General features: G+C 50.0%; 1 protein-coding gene across 1 annotated transcript in view; it reads right to left on the reverse strand.

The window, feature by feature from the left end:
• The window catches only part of LOC140385859 (chondroitin sulfate synthase 2-like), a 91,288-nt gene that overhangs the window by 11,425 nt on the left and 66,814 nt on the right, over positions 1–13,049 (reverse strand). The gene's annotated exons all lie outside the window — the stretch shown is intronic.

Consider the following 13,049-nt stretch of genomic DNA (forward strand, 5'->3'; position numbering starts at 1 on the left):
AGAGATGGAGATCCAGAAAAAAGAAAAAGAAATGGATCTGGAAATGAGGAAGTTGGAATTAGAGCGAGTGGAAAAGGCAAACGAGAGAGAGAGCGCCAGTTTAGGGCACTGGAAATTAGCGGGCGGCCGTCAGGAATTAGAGTGGAGCTTCATCTTCGACTGGAATCCAGTGCCCCCCCCAAAAAAAAATTCAGAGAAGGAGGTAGAAATCTTTTTTTAGGATTTTTGAGAAAATAGCAACACAAACGGAGTGACCAAGTGAAAATGGGACGTTTCCCTTGCAGAGTAAACTGACAGGACGGGCACAGGAAGTCTGTGTTTCCCTGTCACAGCGGGCAGCTGACAGGGATGCTGTGGTGGAAAAGGCCCTTCTGGATGTATATGAATTGGTTCCTGAAGCATAAAGGCAGAAGTTTGGGGATTTAAGCAGACAGTTGGGGCAGACGCAAGCAGAACAATTTTGAAAGGTGGGTACAAGTGTTGGGAGTTGCAACTACCCATGAGGCTCTGAGAGAGGTCATTCTCTTAGAGGAATTTAAGAACTCCCTGCCTTCTAAAATAATTCCCTACCTTCCCTAAAAAGGCAAATGGGATGTTTGTGTTTATTGCAAAAGGACTGGAGTATAAAACTAGACAAGTGTTGTTGCGATTGTTTAGGGTGTTGGTGAGACCAGAGGCTGGATTCTCTGTTTCAGGGGCTAAGCCCCCTCGCCGTCGTGAAAACTGGGCGTCTTTTATGTCAGAAAAACTGGTGTCAAAGGCCACCGGTTCCCCGTCTTGCAGGGGGCTAGCGGGCAGCTGTCGTGGAGCTCGCAGCTCCAGCTGTCGATACGGACCCCCGCACTTCTCGGTCAGAGGCTGCCTGGGTGCTCGGTGCCCTATGTCGGACTCAGACTGTGGAAATAGTGCACTGTATCGGCCTCTCGCCCAACCCGGACCGCCCGCACACACAGCCCCCGATCCCGAGTGAGGCTCCCCCTGCTCTCCGATCAGCCCGCCCCCGACGGGGAAGAGTCCGCAGCCGCCTCGCGGCAGGACCACATTAGAAACACGCCGTCGGGAATTCTGCCGGTCGGGGAGGGAGAATAGCGGGCCCGGAACTCTGGCAATGGGCTGAGGTGGTGGATAACTAAAAGGAATTCAGAAAGAAACCGTAGACCAAATGTGCCCCCTTGTGGGAAATCTAGAACGAGAGGTCACAGAGGGGTGAGAGGCGGTAGATTTAGAACTGAGATGAGGAGGAACTACTCCTCGCAGAGGGTGGTGAATTTGTGGAACTCACTGCTCCATAGAGCGGTGCAATAAATAGGGGCTGGTTTAGCACAGGGCTAAATCGCTGACTTTGAAAGCAGACCCAGGCAGGCCAGCAGCACGGTTCAATTCCCATAACAGCCTCCCCGAACAGGCGCCGGAATGTGGCGACTCGGGGCTTTTCACAGTAACTTCATTTGAAGCCTACTCGTGAGAACAAGTGATTTTCATTATCATTATCTGAGTCATTAAATGTTTCAAGACAAAGATAGATACATTTCAGATTTTACAAACAGGGTTAAAGGGACTTGGTGAGCAGGTGGGGAGGTGGACTTGGTGAGCAGGTGGGGAGGTGGATTTGAGACCAGGAAGAGATCAGTCACGATCTGATTGAATGGCGGAGCGGGCTCGAAGGTCTCAAATGCCGACTTCTGCTCCCTATTCCCATGTTCTTATAGTCCTTCTGGAATAAGAACCCTTGTTGAAGACGAGAGGGTGGAACCTGCTAGGCTGGCAGCAGTTATGGCTGATGATTATGAGATAATTAATGAATCTAAACTTTTGTTCCGTCACCCCATATTTAGGAAGTGGGAGAGTGAAAGGGAGGCAGGTAGTCGAGATAAGGAACGGATAGCTGGGAATGCTCCGCGATGTCCTCCTCAGACCAGGGAGGAAGGTATTGAGGGTGAGGGTGAGATTTGGGAAGCCGAGGGGGGACACGTTTGTTCAGCGTGTTGGAAGTTGCAAGGAAAGCCCGTGGGACTGGTGGGAGTTCATGAGGAAGATTCTAAAAACAGTACAAAAGTGGAGAATGCGGCAGGGCAGACTGCAACTCTCACTGGACCGAGGAGGTCTGAGGTTAACACTCCTGTGGGGGCAGGTGGGAGGAATGAGGTAAATGAGGAATATGCCGGGTTTGTGTCCAAGGGGAAGATCGCCACATTTTCTTCAACTGATGTAGCCTAATACACAACAATTTTAAGAGAGATAGGGGCTACTCAAACTCTCTTCCTGGAGAAAGATTTGGTTTTCCCTCCAGGAGACCATAAGATATAGGAGCAGAATTAGGCCACTCGGCCCATCGGGTCTGCTCCGCCATTCAATCATGGCTGATATATTCTCATCCCCATTCTCCTGCCTCCTCCCCATAACCCCTGATCCCCTTATTAATCAAGAACCTATCTATCTCTGTCTTAAAGACACTCAGTGATTTGGTCTCCACAGCCTTCTGCGGCAAAGAGTTCCACAGATTCACCCCCCTCTGGCTGAAGAAATTCCTCCTCATCTCTGTTTTAAAGGATCGTCCCTTTAGTCTGAGATTGTGTCCTCTGCTTCTAGTTTTTCCTACAAGTGGAAACATCCTCTCCACGTCCACTCTATCCAGGCCTCGCAGTATCCTGTAAGTTTCAATAAGATCACCCCTCATCCTTCTAAACTCCAACGAGTACAGACCCAGAGTCCTCAACCGTTCCTCATACGACAAGTTCTTCATTCCAGGGATCATTCTTGTGAACCTCCTCTGGACCCTTTCCAAGGCCAGCACATCCTTCCTTAGATACGGGGCCCAAAACTGCTCACAATACTCCAAATGGGGTCAGCCCAGAGCCTTATACAGCCTCAGAAGTACATCCCTGGTCTTGTATTCTAGCCCTCTCGACATGAATGCTAACATTGCATTTGCCTTCCTAACTGCCGACTGAACCTGCACATTAGAACATAGAACAATACAGCGCAGTACAGGCCCTTCGGCCCACGATGTTGCACCGAAACAAAAGCCATCTAACCTACACTATGCCATTATCATCTATATGTTTATCCAATAAACTTTTAAATGCCCTCAATGTTGGCGAGTTCACTACTGTAGCAGGTAGGGCATTCCACGGCCTCACTACTCTTTGCGTAAAGAACCTACCTCTGACCTCTGTCCTATATCTATTACCCCTCAGTTTAAAGTTATGTCCCCTCGTGCCAGCCATATCCATCCGCGGGAGAAGGCTCTCACTGTCCACCCTATCCAACCCCCTGATCATTTTGTACGCCTCTATTAAGTCTCCTCTTAACCTTCTTCTCTCCAACGAAAACAACCTCAAGTCCATCAGCCTTTCCTCATAAGATTTTCCCTCCATACCAGGCAACATCCTGGTAAATCTCCTCTGCACCCGCTCCAAAGCCTCCACGTCCTTCCTATAATGCGGTGACCAGAACTGTACGCAATACTCCAAATGCGGCCGTACCAGAGTTCTGTACAGCTGCAACATGACCTCCCGACTCCGGAACTCAATCCCTCTACCAATAAAGGCCAACACTCCATAGGCCTTCTTCACAACCCTATCAACCTGGGTGGCAACTTTCAGGGATCTATGTATATGGACACCTAGATCCCTCTGCTCATCCACACTTTCAAGAACTTTACCATTAGCCAAATATTCCGCATTCCTGTTATTCCTTCCAAAGTGAATCACCTCACACTTCTCTACATTAAACTCCATTTGCCACCTCTCAGCCCAGCTCTGCAGCTTATCTATATCCCTCTGTAACCTGCTACATCCTTCCACACTATCGACAACACCACCGACTTTAGTATCGTCTGCAAATTTACTCACCTACCCTTCTGCGCCTTCCTCTAGGTCATTGATAAAAATGACAAACAGCAACGGCCCCAGAACAGATCCTTGTGGTACTCCACTTGTGACTGTACTCCATTCTGAACATTTCCCATCAACCACCACCCTCTGTCTTCTTTCAGCTAGCCAATTTCTGATCCACATCTCTAAATCACCCTCAATCCCCAGCCTCCGTATTTTTTGCAATAGCCTACCGTGGGGAACCTTATCAAACGCTTTGCTGAAATCCACATACACCACATCAACTGCTCTACCCTCGTCTACCTGTTCAGTCACCTTCTCAAAGAACTCAATAAGGTTTGTGAGGCATGACCTACCCTTCACAAAGCCATGCTGACTATCCCTGATCATATTATTCCTATCTAGATGATTATAAATCTTGTCTCTTATAATCCCCTCCAAGACTTTACCCACTACAGACGTGAGGCTCACCGGTCTATAGTTGCCGGGGTTGTCTCTGCTCCCCTTTTTGAACAAAGGGACCACATTTGCTGTCCTCCAGCCCTCTGGCACTATTCCTGTAGCCAATGATGACATAAAAATCAAAGCCAAAGGTCCAGCAATCTCTTCCCTGGCCTCCCAGAGAATCCTAGGATAAATCCCATCAGGCCCCGGGGACTTATCTATTTTAAGCCTGTCCAGAATTGCCAACACCTCTTCCCTACGTACCTCAATGCCATCTATTTTATTAGCCTGGGGCTCAGCATTCTCCTCCACAACATTATCTTTTTCCTGAGTGAATACTGACAAAAAATATTCATTTAGTATCTCGCCTATCTCTTCAGACTCCACACACAATTTCCCATCCCTGTCCTTGACTGGTCCTACTCTTTCCCTAGTCATTCGCTTATTCCTGACATACCTATAGAAAGCTTTTGGGTTTTCCTTGATCCTTCCTGCCAAATACTTCTCATGTCCCCTCCTTGCTCGTCTTAGCTCTCTCTTTAGATCCTTCCTCGCTACCTTGTAACTATCCATCGCCCCAACCGAAACTTCACACTTCATCTTCACATAGGCCTCCTTCTTCCTCTTAACAAGAGATTCCACTTCCTTGGTAAACCACGGTTCCCTCGCTCGACGCCTTCCTCCCTGTCTGACCGGTACATACTTATCAAGAACACGCAGTAGCTGATCCTTGAACAAGCCCCACTTATCCAGTGTGCCCAACACTTGCAGCCTACTTCTCCACCTTATCCCCCCCAAGTCACGTCTAATGGCATCATAATTGCCCTTCCCCCAGCTATAACTCTTGCCCTGCGGTGTATACTTATCCCTTTCCATCATTAACGTAAACGTCACCGAATTGTGGTCACTGTCCCCAAAGTCCCCTACCTCCAAATCCAACACCTGGCCTGGTTCATTACCCAAAACCAAATCCAACGTGGCCTCGCCTCTTGTTGGCCTGTCAACATATTGTTTTAGGAAACCCTCCTGCACACACTGTACAAAAAAACGACCCATCTATTGTACTCGAACTATATCTTTTCCAGTCAATATTTGGAAAGTTAAAGTCTCCCATAATAACTACCCTGTTACTTTCACTCATATCCAGAATCATCTTCGCCATCCTTTCCTCTACATCCCTAGAACTATTAGGAGGCCTATAAAAAACTCCCAACAGGGTGACCTCTCCTTTCCTGTTTCTAACTTCAGCCCATACTACCTCGGAAGAAGAGTCCCCATCTAGCATCCTCTCCGCCACCGTAATACTGCTCTTGACTAGCAGCGCCACACCTCCCCCTCTTTTGCCTCCTTCTCTGAGCTTACTAAAACACCTAAACCCCGGAACCTGCAACATCCATTCCTGTCCCTGCTCTATCCATGTCTCCGAAATGGCCACAACATCGAAGTCCCAGGTACCAACCCATGCTGCCAGTTCCCCTACCTTGTTTCGTATACACCTGGCATTGAAGTAGACACACTTCAAACCACCTACCTGAACACTGGCCCCCTCCTGCGACGTCAAATCTGTGCTCCTGACCTCTATACTCTCATTCTCCCTTACCCTAAAACTACAATCCAGGTTCCCATGCCCCTGCTGCATTAGTTTAAACCCCCCCAAAGAGCTCTAACAAATCTCCCCCCCAGGATATTTGTGCCCCGCAGGTTCAGATGTAGACCATCCTGTCTGTAGAGGTCCCACCTTCCCCAGAAAGAGCCCCAGTTATCCAAAAATCTGAATCCCTCCCGCCTGCACCATCCCTGTAGCCACGTGTTTAAATGCTCTCTCTCCCTATTCCTCATCTCACTATCACGTGGCACGGGCAACAACCCAGAGATAACAACTCTGTTTGTTCTAGTTCTGAGCTTCCATCCTAGCTCCCTGAAAGCCTGCCTGACATCCTTGTCCCCTTTCCTACCTATGTCGTTAGTGCCAATGTGGACCACGACTTGGGGCTGCTCCCCCTCCCCCCTAAGGACCCGGAAAACACGATCCGAGACATCACATACCCTTGCACCTGGGAGGCAACATACCAAACGCGAGTCTCTCACGCTCCCACAAAATCTCCTATCTGTGCCCCTGACTATAGAGTCCCCAATTACTAATGCTCTGCTCCTCTCCCCCCTTCCCTTCTGAGCAACAGGGACAGACTCCGTGCCAGAGGCCCGTACCCCATGGCTTACCCCTGGTAAGTCCCCCCCCCCCCACAAGTATCCAAAGCGGTATACTTGTTTCTCAGGGGAACGACCGCAGGGGATCCCTGCACTGACTGCTTTTTCCCAGTCCCTCTTACAGTTACCCACCTATCTCCAATCTTTGGTGTAACTAATTCCCTGAAGCTGCTATCTATGACCCCTTCTGCCTCCCGAATGATCCGAAGTTCTTCCAACTCCAGCTCCAGTTCCCTAACTCGGTCTTGGAGGAGCTGGAGATGGCAGCACTTCCTGCAGGTAAAATCAGCAGGGACACTAACTGCATCCCTCACCTCAAACATCCTGCAGGAGGAACATTGCACTCCCTTCCCTGCCATTCCTCTAACTTTCTACCAAGATCTGGCTAACAACTAAATTAAATTTTTATAAAAAATAATAATAATATAATAAAATATGGTACTTACCTCAGACCAATGGGTTTTATTATTAGGTTAGAGGAGGAGGGTGGGTGGGAGACACTACACGTGTAGTGTCTCGGGTTTCCTCTCCACCAGAATTTATTGGTGAGGGTCTTCCCAGACGTCCGCGGGTCGACTTCCTGATCCCGCCTAAAAAACTAATTTTAAAAAAAAGAAGAAAAATTCTCAGCTCCTGCTGAAACTGACTAACCAGCCAGCTCCACTCCCGCCGAAATCGACTGGCCTGCCCCTGCAAAGACAAGTGCTTTTAAAGGTTGACTTACCTCCCAGCAACCTCCTTCCGCAATGCTCCCGCTGAAACTGACTCACCAGCTGTTCTCATGCCGAAATCGACATTAACCTTAAGAGAATCGTGAACAAGGACTCCCAAGTCCCTTTGTGCTTCTGATTTCCGAAGCATTTCCCTGTTTAGAAAATAGTCTATGCCTCCATTTCTCCTACCAAAGTGCAGAACCTCACACTTTTCCACATTGTATTCCAACTGCCACTTCATTGCCCGCTCTCCTAGCTTGTCCAAGTCCTTCTGCAGCCCGCCTGCTTCCTCAATACTACCTGCCCCTCTACAGATCTTTGTATCATCTGCAAACTTAGCAACAGTGCCTTCAGTACCTTCTTCAGATCATACGGAGAGTTCAAAGAAAGCGAAGGTATTGGTGAAAGGGATAAGTGAAGATTATATCCCAGTTCCCTTGTATCAAGTAGAATTGGAGTGTGATTTGGTGTCAGGTCCAATGGTCGGGTGAATAAGAAGTTACTGCTGGATGAAGTCACACCACACTCAGAGGGTAGAGTAGCCGAAGTGGCCTTGAGAATGAGGATAATTTTGATGAAGTTTTCGGGAGGACTGCTTTGGCTGAAGCCAATCCAGATCGGTACTGCAGATAGCTCATCAGATACTCATGGTAGGACATTCGGGAATTCGGAAAACTCAGGCATGAGTCAACAGGCATTTTTCCTGAGCAGGACTGTACATGGATGGAGCGCAGTTCTGTAGAACCTGCCATACCTGTCCGGTAATAGGTAAACCACAACAAATGGTTAAACCGCACCTTTAATATCCATAGCAGGAATAGGAAGGTGAAGGAGCCTTGGATGACAAGAGAAGTGCAGCTTCTAGTCAAGAGGAAGAAGGAAGCTTACGTAAGGTTGAGAAAGCAAGGATCTGACTCGGCTCTAGAGGGTTACAAGGAGCCAGGAAGGAACTCAAAAATGTACTGAGGAGAGCCAGAAGGGGGCATGAAAAAACCCGAGCGGGAAGGATTAGGGAAAACCCCAAGGCGTTCTACACTTATGTGAGAAATAAGAGGATGATCAGAGTGAGAGTAGGGCCGATCAGGGATAGAGGGAACTTGTGCTTAGAGTCTGAGGAGATGGGGGGGCCTGATATGAATACTTTGCTTCAGTATTCACGAGAGAGAGGGTCCTTGTTGCTCATGAGAACAGTGTGAACCAGGTTAAGAGACTCGAACAGGTTGATATTAAGAAGGAGGATGTGCTGGAAATGTTGAAAAGCATCAGGAGAGATAAGTCCCCTGGGCCTGACGGGATATCCCCAAGGTTCCTACGGGAAGCGAGGGAGGAGATTGCTGCGCCGTTGGTGATGATCTTTGCGTCCTCACTCTCCACTGGAGTAGTACCGGGTGATTGGAGGGAGGCGAATGTTGTTCACCTATTCAAGAAATGGAATAGGGAAATCCCTGGGAATTACAGACCCATCAGTCTTACGTCTGTGGTGAGCAAAATATTGGAAAGTGTTCTGAGAGATAGGATTTATGGTTATTTAGAAAAACATAGTTTGATTAAAGATAGTCAGCGTGGCTTTGTGAGGAGCAGGGCATGCCTCACAAACCTCATTGAATTCTTTGAGGATGTGACGAGACACATTGATGAAGGTTGGGCAGTGGATGTGGTGTATATGGATTTCAGTAAGGCATTTGATAAGGTTCCCCATGATAGGCTCATTCAGAAAGTTAGGGGGCATGGGATACAGGGAAATGTGGCTGTCTGGATACAGAATTGGCTAGCCGAAAGAAGACAGTGAGTGGTAGTGGATGGAAAGTATTCCGCCAGGAGGTCGGTGACCAGTGGTGTCCCGCAGGGATCTGTTCTGGGACCACAGCTCTTTGTGGTTTTTATAAATGACTTGGATGAGGAAGTGGAAGGGTGGGTTAGTAAGTTTGCCGACGACACGAAGGTTGGGGGAGTTGTAGATAGCGTTGAGGGTTGTTGCAGGTTACAACAGGACATTGACAGGATGCAGAGCTGGGCTGAGAAGTGGCAGATGGAGTTCAACCTTGATAAATGTGAAGTGATTCATTTTGGAAGGTGGAATTTGAATGCTGAATACAGGGTTAAAGGCAGGATTCTTGGAAGTGTGGAGGAACAGAGGGATCTTGGGGTCCACGTACATAGATCCCTCAAAGTTGCCACCCAGGTTGATAGGGTTGTTAAGAAGGCGTATGCTGTGTTGGCTTTCATTAACAGGGGGATTGAGTTTAAGAGCCGCGAGGTTTTGCTGCAGCTTTATAAAACCCTGGTTAGACCACACTTGGAATATTGTGTCCAGTTCTGGTCGCCTCATTATAGGAAGGATGTGGATGCTTTGGAGAGGGTACAGAGGAGATTTACCAGGATGCTGCCTGGACTGGAGGGTATGTCTTATGAAGAAAGGTTGAGGGAGCGAGGGCTTTTCTCACTGGAGCGAAGAAGGCAGAGAGGTGACTTGATAGAGGTGATGAGAGGCATGGATAGAGTGGATAGCCAGAGACTTTTCCCCAGGGTGGAAATGGCTGTCACGAGGGGGACATAATTTTAAGGTGATTGGAGGAATGTATAGGGGAGATGTCAGAGGTTCTTTACACAGAGAGTGGTGGGTGTGTGGAATGCACTGCCAGCAGAGGTGGTGGAGTCAGAGTCATTCGGGACATTTAAGCGACTCTTAGACAGGCACATGGACAGCAGTAAATTGAAGGGGTGGAGGTTAGGTTGATCTTAGATTAGGATAAATGGTCGGCACAACATTGTGGGCCGAAGGGCCTGTACTGTGCTGGACTGTTCTCTGTTCTATACCAGTGTTTGAAGAACCATTTAGCCAGGTATTGGTAGATTGGGTACGATCGTTGCCTCAAACAAAAGCAGGGAATCAGTACATTACGGTCATGGATATGTCTGCTCGCTTTCCTGAATTTATATCTTTCTGAACCATTACAGCGAAGGCAATAGTGGAAATATTAGCGGAGTTTTTCACATGCTACGGTCTACCCCATGAAATACAATCTGACCATTATTCTGACTTTATGTCTAAATTTTTCCAGGACATAATTTGTGGTTTGGGTACCAAACAGTTAAAGTTGGCCGCCTGTCGTCCACAAACTCAGGGAGCTTTGGAGAGGTATCATCTGGTTCACAAGACCATGACGAAGGTTCCATTAGCACCCAGGGCGAGGGAGATATCTGCCTTTGTAATGCCACCAGAGTGGATTCAAAACTGCACCAGCACAATTCCAAGGGCTTCTGTCCCAAGTACTGGATGGAGTGCCTGACGGTGTGGTCACCTTGGATCATGCGGAAGTGTAGACTGACACATGGGGCAATGGGAGGAGCGATTCAGACGACTGGAATTGGCCACGCACCAGCCTAGCGTGTCGTAACAGTATTAATGTGGCTGGGTCCAGTTCAGTTTGTGATCAATGGTAACCCCCAGGATGCTGATTGTGGGGGATTCAGCGATGGGAATGCTATTGAATGTCGCGGGGCGATGGTTAGATCCTCTCTTGTAGGAGATGGTCATTGTCGGCACTTGTGTGGCGTGAATGTAACTTGCCCCTTGTCAGCCCCGAGCCTGGATATTGTCCGGGTCTTGCTGCATTTGGACAGGGACTGCTTCATTATCTGAGGAGGTGTGAATGGTGCTGAACATTGTGCAGTCATCAGCGAACATCCCCACTTCTGACCTTATGATAGAAGGGAGGTAATTGATGAAGCAGCTGAAGATGGTTGGAGCCGAGGATACTATCCTAAGGAATTCAGTACTGACCGTCTAACAGTGCAGCACTCCCACAGTGCAGCACTCGCTCAGTACTGACCGCCCAACAGTGCGGTGCTCCCTCAGTACTGACCCACTGACAGTGCAGCACCCCCTCAGTACTGACCCTCTGACAGTGCGACACTCCCTCAGTACTGACCCTCTGACAGTGCAGCACTCCCTCAGTACTGACCCTCTGACAGTGCGACACTCCCTCAGTACTGACCCTCTGACAGTGCAGCAACCCCTCAGTACTGACCCTCTGACAGTGCGGCACTCCCTCGGTACTGACCCTCTGACAGTGCAGCACTCCCTCAGTACTGAACCTCGGACAGTGCAGCACTCCCTCAGTACTGACCCTGACAGTGCAGCACTCCCTCAGTACAGACCCTCTGACAGTGCGGCACTCCCTCAGTACTGACCCTCTGACAGTGCAGCAACCCCTCAGTACTGACCCTCTGACAGTGCGGCACTCCCTCAGTACTGACCCTCTGACAGTGCAGCACTCCCTCAGTACTGAACCTCGGACAGTGCAGCACTCCCTCAGTACTGACCCTGACAGTGCAGCACTCCCTCAGTACAGACCCTCTGACAGTGCGGCACTCCCTCAGTACTGACCCTCTGACAGTGCGGCACTCCCTCAGTACTGACCCTCTGACAGTGCAGCACTCCCTCAGTACAGACCCTCTGACAGTGCGGCACTCCCTCAATACTGAACCTCGGACAGTGCAGCACTCCCTCAGTACTGACCCTGACAGTGCAGCACTCCCTCAATACTGACCCTCTGACAGTGCGGCACTCCCTCAGTACTGACCCTGACAGTGCAACACTCCCTCAATACTGACCCTCTGACAGTGCAGCACTCCCTCAGTACTGACCCTCTGGCAGTGCAGCACTCCCTCAGTACTGACCCTCTGACAGTGCGGCACTCGCTCAGCACTGACCCTCTGACAGTGCGGCACTCCCTCAGTACTGACACTCTGACAGTGCAGCACTCCCTCAGTACTGACCCTCTGACAGTGCGGCACTCCCTCAGTCCTGACCCCCTGACAGTGCGGCACTCCCTCAGTACTGACCCTCTGACAGTGCAGCACTCCCTCAGTACTGACCCTCTGACAGTGCGGCACTCCCTCAGTACTGACCCTCTGACAGTGCGGCACTCCCTCAGTACTGACCCTCTGACAGTGCGACACTCCCTCAGTACTGACACTCTCACAGTGCAGCGTGCCCTCAGTACTGACCCTCTGACAGTACGGCATTCCCTCAGTACTGACCCTCTGACAGTGCAGCACTCCCTCAGTACTGACTCTCTGACAGTGCAGCACTCCCTCGGTACTGACCGTCTGACAGTGCAGCACTCCCTCAGTACAGACCCTCTGGCAGTGCGGCACTCCCTCAGTACTGACCCTATGACAGTGCGGCACTCCCTCATTACTGAACCTCGGACAGTGCGGCACTCCCTCAGTACTGACCCTCTGACAGGGCGGCACTCCCTCAGTACTGACCCTCTGACAGTGCGGCACTCCCTCAGTACTGAACCTCGGACAGTGCGGCACTCCCTCAGTACTGACCCTCGACAGTGCGACACTCCCTCAGTACTGACCCTCTGACAGTGCGACACTCCCTCAGTACTGACCCTCTGACAGTGCAGCACTCCCTCAGTACTGACCCTCGACAGTGCGACACTCCCTCAGTACTGACCCTCTGACAATGCGGCACTCCCTCAGTACTGACCCTCTGACAGTGCGGCACTCCCTCAGTACTGACCCTCTGACAGTGCTGCACTCCCTCAGTACTGACCCTCTGACAGTGCGACACTCCCTCAACTGACCCTCTGACAATGCGGCACTCCCTCAGTACTGACCCTCTGACAGAGCGGCACTCCCTCAGTACTGACCCTCTGACAGCGCAGCACTCACTCAGTACTGACCCTCTGACAGTGCGGCGCTCCCTCAGTACTGACCCTCTGACAGTGCAGCACTCCCTCAGTACTGACCCTCTGACAGTGCAACACTCCCTCAGTACTGACCCTCTGACAGTGCGACACTCCCTCAGTACTGACCCTCTGACAGTGCA

This window comes from Scyliorhinus torazame, chromosome 2, assembly GCF_047496885.1.
Source record: "Scyliorhinus torazame isolate Kashiwa2021f chromosome 2, sScyTor2.1, whole genome shotgun sequence".
Classification (NCBI taxonomy): domain Eukaryota; kingdom Metazoa; phylum Chordata; class Chondrichthyes; order Carcharhiniformes; family Scyliorhinidae; genus Scyliorhinus; species Scyliorhinus torazame.